This window comes from Tinamus guttatus, unplaced genomic scaffold, assembly GCF_059628265.1.
Source record: "Tinamus guttatus ecotype Peru unplaced genomic scaffold, ASM5962826v1 Tinamus_guttatus_pri_ptg000302l, whole genome shotgun sequence".
In the NCBI taxonomy this organism is placed as follows: domain Eukaryota; kingdom Metazoa; phylum Chordata; class Aves; order Tinamiformes; family Tinamidae; genus Tinamus; species Tinamus guttatus.
Genome location: NW_028288836.1, coordinates 171,912 through 181,553, shown reverse-complemented (window position 1 = coordinate 181,553; position 9,642 = coordinate 171,912).

The window sequence follows — 9,642 nt, the reverse complement described above, 5'->3', positions numbered from 1 at the left end:
AACAAAAAGCCAAACCCTGAAAGAGAAGGGTATATATTTGCCATGCAAAAGGCAGTGACCACCTGGACTGATATGGTCCACCAAGTAGGAAGGGCTGTTTTGCTAAGTGGCCAGTGTTTGCGTGCTTGCATGTTTGCGCTCTTTATCGCTGGCGCAGGCTGACAAGGAAATTTCCTTTGGCCACCCCCGCACTTCTGTGGCTGGTGTTATCTGGCTGCCTCTCCTGCCTGTGACATTCCCCTGTGGTCCTGCAAGAGGCAGAAGCTGAGCGCTACGTCTTACTGCAGAACAGCTCGACGTGCTCGTTTGCCCGGTAGCAAACGGGGGTAGGACGGGGAGCGAGGGCTTCGCTGCGCGGCACCGCGGTTTGGAAACCCCCACATGGTGGACCGTGACCACTGCCTTGCAACAGGAGGCACAAACGCTTTAGAGAGGCAGCAAACACTTGAGGATGGGCAATTTCATCTCTATTCCTGAGCTGTCCCCTTTTCTCTGTTACCCAGAAGAAACACCCTGTTAGGGACCATAACTTGATTGCTTGCAACTCTGCCTCCATATCTGGTCTGCCGAGTGCTGCAGCTTGCAGGTGCACACGGTGGTGCCAGCAGGTTGTCCTTTCCCTTCACAAGACCGATAATGAGACAACTGTCCATACAATCTCTGTCCTGGGCACATGAAGGTTTTGGAAACATCAGGCAAGTTGTTAATGCACTGTTGCCTCCCACCAAGCCGTAGATTGGAGCAAAACTTCCTCTGGATTTCCCTTCTGAAGTAGAAGGTGCAAGCCACTTTCTCTCACCTCTGCTAAGAACAACAGTTATCATCAATATATATTTTTTTTAATATTCTAAGAACTAGTATAATGGCTAATAATGGCTTTTTTCACTGAAAAGCAAAGCAGGATCACTAAGGGAAAAAAAAAGTTTGTTCTTTTCAGAGGAAGGGGTTGCCCCAAATGAAAATACAATATGTCATCAGTGAAAAGAATTAATTTAATTTTATTTAGGGGAAGACTTAGCAAGAAGCAAGAGAATGAAATGGCTGTAAAAATGCAGGCCTGAAAGAGAAGGCAGCAGCCTGTTCGAGGAGGAGCAGCAGCGCCAGTGGAAAAGTCACCACGTGGCAGGGCTAGGGAACAGACGTGCCTCTTTTCATAATGCAGTTTATTGATCTAAAAGACTTCCAGTAGGAGCAGTAACCAATGATTTTCCTTTCTAAAAGGTCCTTGTGCAAGCTGTTCGTTTGCTTATCCTAAATTGCAAAGATAAACATCTATGTTCTCTATGCCATTTCCTCCCTGCCTCCTGACAGAATCACCGTCTACTCTGAGAGCTGAAACTAATGCATGAACTTCACTTAGTAGGTCAAAACAACCTACTGCTAAGCTAATATTTACTATACTTGTCTATATGCCCAGGAATATAGAAGGAAGGAGGGTATTAATGTCTTTTAATTATTACATGAGGCAGGAGTTCAGAGGATAAAATTCTGTTTTTGCTCTTGCCAGCATCTCGTGTATCTTCAGAGAACACATGAGGGGGAAAAGAAGTAAATTCTTCTCCCTGTATTTGAAGTGAAGCTTGAAGACTGAAAATGAGAGAAATTGAAAATTTGAATACTGTGGTGATGGAGTGACTCTTCAGAAAAATACAGAGCACCGCTGTGATGACAGGCAGTGGCCTCAACCCCCTTTGTAGTCACTGAATAAAAAGACAGAGTTCTCCTACTTACAGATGTTTGGCACCTTCTTCACAAACCGTGGGAAGGATTTAATGATTTTTCCCCATATTTTCCATATTTTTTATGGATTGTACTCCATCTGACATTCAATTATCTGAAATGCAAACAGTAAGATTTCTCTTTTTCTGGTAAGTAAGTGATATTCATTTCACTTTAAGAGAATAGCCGAAGTAGGGAATCATAGAATCATAGAATCATGTAAAATGAAATTTCCTAGCTGTTCCCATATGGCTTCTTCTCCAATACAGAGACACAGACACATGAACAAATTTCCCTGGACCCATCTTCCTACACAGAAATTTTGTCTCAGTGGAATTTGGCTTTGGATATTTATATGGGATTTCTGGACATCCTTTGGCCTTGCAAAAAAAGTTGTTCCAACCAGCATGTCGGGTCCCTGGAGATCCCAGACGCGGAAAACTTCCTTCCAAATACAGGAGGAGAGTAGAGTCTTGGATTCTGCTTTTTTTTGCCTCAAATTCATTTCTAGACTTAATCACATCCTCTGAACAACTGGGATTTAGGCTACACCAGTGTCACGCTGCTCCCCGTGGCACTTCAGGCTGACAGCAGTGCTTTGAGTATTTGAAGATACTGCGCACAGCTGCTACCAAATTTGTATGGAGAGTTTTAGATTTAAAAAGATTAGCAACTGTCCAATCTCATAATGACATCCTTATGCCATGAATTTTATTCAAAAGCTTGGGTGGTTTCCACTGTGTTAATGGGCTGCGCATCTCGGCACTGAGCGCGTAAACAGGCCCTGTGTTGGCGGGAGGCGGGACGCGAGGGAGAGCAGGGGGGCTCGCAGGCCGCACGGCAGGAACCACGAGGAACAGGACGTGCTGCCGTCGCGACTCTCACATGTAGAGCCGAGGCCTGGAAACGCCGGCAAAGCCGCGTTCGCAGGGGCTCTGTTAGCGCCTGTCCCAGGTTCGGGAAACGCTCCACCTCAGCACATTCCAACCAGCCGGACCAAACAAGGGTGTCCTGCCACTTTCTCCAGCCAGTAGAAGTTACTGGAACACTTTTCTAGAAGCCAAACAAGTGTAAAGTCACTGGATTTTTATTTTGTTTTTTTTTTTTTTTTTTGCTAGAGCTGTCCAAAGCAAAGATACGGCTTCTGCTAGTGAAGCCACTCCGCAATCAATGGCATCTGAAAAGTTGCAGATGGCACCAGTTGCAGCTGTAAAAACGAACAAACAAACAAAAAAACAAACAAGAAAACTGAACGTCTTTGTATGTGTTCTGCTGCACTTGTTTTTGCAGGGGACCTCAGGAGTGGTCCCTCCTTCTCTGACCTTCCAGTGTTACCCTGACATAAAGAATGCTAGCATGACTCAGTGTGACTAAAACAGCATCATGGTTGGGTAAATATAATGTATTTATATTTCCTTTCACTGGTAGTACTTTCAGGAGATAGGCTTCAGAAAGAGCTACACCCAATAGTAAATAATTTATGCTCAATAAACAAATACGGAGAGCGGCTTTATAGTTCCAGTCTGGAACTCAGCCAGAAATGAGCCACTGTTTTAAAGTGGTGACATGTCAGCTGCAAGCGAACAGCTCACACAAGCAGAGACATTTGTACAGTCAAGCTAGCAGGAGGCAGAAAATGTCAAAGTTAAGGATGAGATGTTAAGAGAATTTGGAAACCTGACCACCTCTGTATCCATACAAGGACCTGCTCTTTTTAAAAGCTTTTTTTTTTTTTTTTTTGTCAAAATGTAAGATTAGGTTTGTCTTGTTGTACAGTTTAATTGAAACATTTTGAAAAAGCAATCTGTCCATGGCCGAAGGAATGGCAAATACACTCCACCCAGTTGCCATGCCCTGTATTTGCTCCATCAAGAAACGTGTCTGGCACAAGCACCGGCTTTAGCAGTATGCTAAGAGCGAGGGTTTAAGAGCTATTGCCTCAACAGGAGACCATATTCCCACACAGCTCTCCTAATGGGCCACTTGAATGTCATCTTTCTTCCAGAAAAAGAGTTTCTACATCTCCCTTTCTATGAACAAGTAGGAAAGAACTAAATCCAAAATCCGTATTGTTAATGGAAAAGCAACTCATTGCTCAATGCTGAGCAATAGGATGACTCAGTCCTTCATCTACACAGACTGCTCTGGACACAGCACTAAAGCTTGACGAGCAGGCAACAGGGTCACCATTCCCCTCATTGTCTCCTCCCTACCAAGACCAAGCCTGTTGTAACATTTATCTTAAAACTAATAGAAGTGAGAAGTGACAAACTAGAAAAATAGGATTATTAGAAAAAAAAATACCCAGGTGGTCCAGGAATAGATCAGTAAAGCAGCTGAAGTGTTCCTGCGGAGCTCTCAGTGGTGGAACGGCACACCATTCACACCTGAACTGATGGAAAACTGTTTCCATTGCCTCCTTGATCTTTTAAAGCTGACAAATGGTATCTAACCCAACCCCTGTGAAAGACTACCGCTCTCAAATTTGTCAGCTAATAGCGGAAAAAAAAAAAGATTTCTTGAATATTTGTTTAAACAACCTTTATGGACTCGAGAGGAATATTTGACGCTAATCAAGCCCTGCAATACTTCCCACACTGGCAAAGTTGCATCACACAATCAGGGATCAGAACAGACATATTTGAAGGCCAACATTGTCCATGCCTGTTCCTCAGAAGGTTAACTAATTTTTAAAGGTAGGTCTCAGTAAGACACATGCAACCACTTCCTTTGTGTGTCTGCCTTGCCTTCTTTCATGTATCTCTCCTTGTTGAAACAGTTTCTTGACATTTTTTGGCTGTCTTAGATTGAACTGGTCATAGCATATTTGACTTCTCCAAGAAGTTCAAGCTTAGGCAATTTAGTGGCCAGGAGAGGACAAAGAGCAGTGCTGCTTGGCAGAGGATGTGCAGATAGACCTAAATCCTGCCTGATGCCAGTGACCCACTCAGAACAAAGACATCAGCACAGAATCACAGAATGGTTGAGGTTGGAAGGGACCTCTAGAGATTATCTAGTCCAACGCCCCTGCTCAAGCAGGGACACCTAGAGCACATTATGAGTGACTCATATCTAGGAGAAACTTCCATTAGAATTTCTCATTGACTATTATATAATCCAAGACTGAAGCAAAATCCCATAAAAAAAAAAAAGCCTGCTTTAGTTGCTCCCCAAAGCATTTACTTCTAACATTATGTTTCTCTATATAGACAGTATTTCTATATATATACTATCTATATATATTATATATACTATTATATTTCTATATATAGACACATTATATTTCGGTTTACAGGGAAAGCAAAGGACAGGTAGACAATGTTTTATCCATAACATTAGTTCACTAGCTCTGAATTCAGAAAAACAGTACCAGGAAATGCTCATGCAGTCGCCATATGGAGGAATCTACCCACCTTGTTGATGTACGTACACACACCCTTTTGGTTGTTTCAGTATGTGTGCGCTCCCCTGCACCCGCTTCCCCACACTGTGCCATCCACATGTGCCAATGTAATTTAGCAGCACAGGCCTTATATCTTTCTTTTCCTCATATTTGATGTTTTCTCAAAAGAAAGGTAGTTCCAGAAATAGGCACAAGGAGAACATGTTTTGAGTTCCACTGAACGGCAATCAGCCTTTCCTTCTCCTTTAAGTAAGTGCTTACATGCTGCTGCCCACAATGTGATAAATCCAGGCAATACATCCATATTTCCCAAGTGACTGAGTACATATCTCAGTCTTCTACTGAGCAGTAGCAGAGGTCTTGTACATGGAAACTGAGTGACAGCGTAGAGACTATGTGCAAATGAAGCTCTCAAACAATGACTTTGCAAATCACAAGGACAGGGTCATTTTTCATTGCAATTGCCTGAGCAGCGGCGGAGAATGCTCTTGGCACAGACAGTGTCTCTACCTTGACAATGAGCGATGAAGCAACTCCTTGGCCATAGAAATATGGGTGAAGGAAGACAAACAGATTTCTTGGCTCTTGCCAGCATAAACACAGAGCTCTAGGTCCACCAAAAGCTCTTATCAAAATGAAAGTGTATCTGAAAAAAAAAAGGCCATTAGAAGGAGTGGAAGGAACAGCATCTGAATTGCTTTTGTCCTCCTGGAATAAAAAAATTTTGTCAAAAGATGAAGCTGTTATGTGCTCTGACAAATGCCTTATGTCTGTCACTGCCACTAGGTTTACAGCACATTAAAAAACTACACCTAATAAAATTCTAATTGAATTTCTCATACCTAAGAAGTCCTTGAAGAGTGAGATGAGAGAAAACAGACTTCCTCAGCAGAGAAGACCACCGTTATTGCAACCATCTATACTTTAACAAATAGCAAGTACAATATCTCAATTTTAAAAGTAATAGGTTAGTAGCCAGATGGAGGTCTTGAAGAAAAGAGAAGAATAGCTAAACATTAAGCTAAAAAAATCAAGTCTACTTAGGAAATTTAGTACTTGATCCAAAAACTTTCTACTGCAGGTAAGGACTGAACTTCTATAGATTTGAGAACCATTCAACACCCAGATTGTGAGATGGAGCATAAAAGCCTGCGTGTTAATTTCTTAAAATAGGAGCTGGCTAATGTTAGCCTTCATTTTACTATTCGAGTCTGAAAAAGAAGGTCTGAAAGAAAATATTTTCTAATAAAAAGGTATGAAAAGCAAAGCAAGAGCCCCAGTTACCTTCCACAGAGGTAGACTGGGATAAGAAGAACAATCACTGCCATATTTATACCATGTCTTACTTTGTGAAAGATCCTTTGAGGAAACAAGCTTAGGACTCTCTTAGACTCCAGAGTGGTGATCAGGCACTTTCTGGTGGTGATCAAGTTATCTCAGGCCACCCCATCCTGAACAACTGCTCTTAAGACCTCATGGCTATGACATACTTGTCCCATTAGCAGTAAGCAGATAAGACTGTCCGCTAGATTCTAACACTCCCAGCAAGAGCAACAAAAACAGAGTAGAACAATGGACACATAAATTCCTGTTTCCGGGACTAGCACATATGCCCAGCTTTGCATTTGCAGGATGCTTTTCCTGGCAAACTAAGAGTCCCAAGCCCTCCAAGACCCATCCGAGAAGAAAGCTCCATCACCAAAGAAGGAAGCACTTTCTCACTGCTGCATGAGAGAGATGGCAAAATTAAATGACCTCATTCTACAAGTACTCAGAGGATCTTGGCATTGCTGAAGGGAAAGTCTGATAGCCTGAAGAACCGTCCATCTTAAGGGAGCATTTGCTCTTCAGTGACACACATCATTGCTTGTACAAACAAGCAAGATACATGACGTAGGTTGCTGTATGACCGAAAGTGATTAAGTAGATCCCCATTGGCACAATGGGGCAAACTTCCATCTGCTGCCAGCTTTCGTGGGTATTTAGAAGCAACCCAGGGGATATTAAGCTCTGGCAATCACTGAGTTCAGGCTGTGCCAAGTGAATTTTCAGTGCTGCCTGTTATCAGGGGAGATTGTGGGAAGCTTAACACGAAATTTCTACAACGAGCCTTTGGAGATCCTTCTGATGCCGTATTCAAGTGTGGAAACAGGCCTCCTGCTTGATGGCCAACTAAATCTTCAAGTGAGTGCATTAGTCTCATCAAAATTGATGTCTAAACTTGAATTTGAAGAATTTCGGTTTAACAAATCCTAGGTGGCTTACAGTTTTTTCCCACACCAGAGTGAAAGGAAACATATTCCAAATTTCCAAGAACTCACAAGAACTTCCTATAAAGTATTCCTATGAAAGGCGCTCTTGGAAGGTTGTGGAACCTAGGGTAATAACCTAAGTAGTAAAGTGAAAGTTAACATTAGCCAGCTCCTATTTGTTTAATGCAACAGTTCTCCATGCTCAGTTGTGTCAGAACAATCTCCTTAAAGCAAGGATAATGCCTCAGCTTGGACTAGGCACTAAGGTGGCTCATGATTTTCAGCAACCAAAAAATGATGCTCATAGAGGGCAGGATCCAAGGGAAGATTCAAGTTCTACACGTATAATCATGGGCTCTGAAGTGACCGTTGCCACTCAAATGGGGAACAAACTCTCAGGATTTGGGGAGATGGTGGTCAAGATATTATTTTTTTATATGGCAGATATCTTCCCTGGGACATATTTGGAGCAGGAAGGACCAATACCTTATTATTACAGGTATAATTATTGAGTGCGAGCCTTTGTCCACCATAACAGATTCAGTCCGAAGTATCTCATGGAATTCATTTCTTTAGACAGCAAGAACAAAAAACTCCCTGGAGCAGTCAAGAGGAGGATGTCTATTAGGAAGACAACTCATTAAAAAAGCAATTTTCAGTTTATTGGTCTGGATAATTATATGATCAAAACAATGAATACCACCTTTCCTAAAGACAGCTGTAAAGAGCTCATGTTTTAAATCCCAGATGTTTCTCTATAATGTGCCATCATTTTAATCTACAACCAGTGGGGGAATCCAGAAATTTGGTGTTTTTCTCTAACATAAAGGTTCATAATGGCTTCTTTTAGGGCAGTGGACAGAACAGGTGATGGGAACTTAAATTATTATTAGCAGGCTTGGTGCCATCTTTCCTGGCACTCACAGGGAAGCAGAAAGGGATTGAATGGTTCTCCTCAGTAAGTCATGTGTCCCCTCAGCTCTCTTGGTAAGAGTAAGGAAAATAGATCGGGGAAGGATGAGGAGCAGTTCTATTTTTGAGGACAAAACACAGCAAGAGAGCAGCACATTCTTCTGCGCCCACAGAACAGGCTCCTGACTTTAGCTGCAGGTCTTGGTGCACAGAAGAGTCAAAAAAGGGAGATCTTGTCCTTGTGTTGATGCTCAGTGCTGCAGCCTGACTTGGGGGAGCGCTGGGCTAATTTCTCTGGGAAATGCCAAAACAGTGGCCAGGTGTGTGGAGTCCAGGGTACATGGCACATCAACTTGGCTTGCCAGGGAGAAGAAACACCACAGGGCATCAGCTCCCTTGCAATGGTGATAGATGAGTGGACTCTTCTTGCATTACATCATGTGCAGAAAAACCCTCCTACCTCAGCTGCTTGGGCAGATGTAAATGCACAAAATGTACAACTTTTTTTACAAGTACAACCTCCACCTCTGCTGAATGCCTGATTCATCAGTTACTCCGAACGTTCTCTCCAGTGAGACCCAACTCCAGCACAAACAGCAGCTGCTTGCCTCGGGGATAAAGCAGTGGTTCTGATGAACACCGAGCCGGCTCATACAAGCAGGAACTCAGGCTGAAGCCTGGAGTACAAAGTTAGCATCATACCCATGCCGAGTCCCAACGCACAGGGCATGGAAAGCTTCACTCGTGTCCTGGCCTCGAGCAGACACAGTGACTCTCCTCTCACTAATCTCAAGGGAGTCCCTTATTTGACAGCTGCTATCCAAAAAGCACACAAATACACTGCTGTTTGTAGCAACTAGTGGTTGTCCAAATACTGCCCCAAATACCACTCATACATTTCACCATCCACAAACACTGCTTGTCTTCATGTGTTAAGATTTTGGGAATCCTGGAGCTTAATCTCTAGTCAGTCACTGGTTTTGTCCTTGGTTGCACATTCATCTCTTGTTCATCTGACCCTCTGTTTGATGGAATCCTATGCTTACCACTACAGCAATGGGTTTTTAATGTTTGCTGACTATCACACAGTGCATTATGTGCAAAGAATGTACAACCGTATTTTCAGGTGTCTCATACTACCACTGAGCCTTGGACAGGCACCAACTCCTATGTTGCAGGAAGCCAAATACTTTTGCTAAGTCATCCTGGAGGATCTCTGTTGTGCTCTGGTATGAACATGCCCTTAAGAGTTGAAAAAACACCAACTGATCATTTTTCCCTTCATTGGCATGTTAATATTCCATCTGAAAACGAGGATGGTTTATAAAGTTACACAAAAGAAAACCTGGCTCTCCC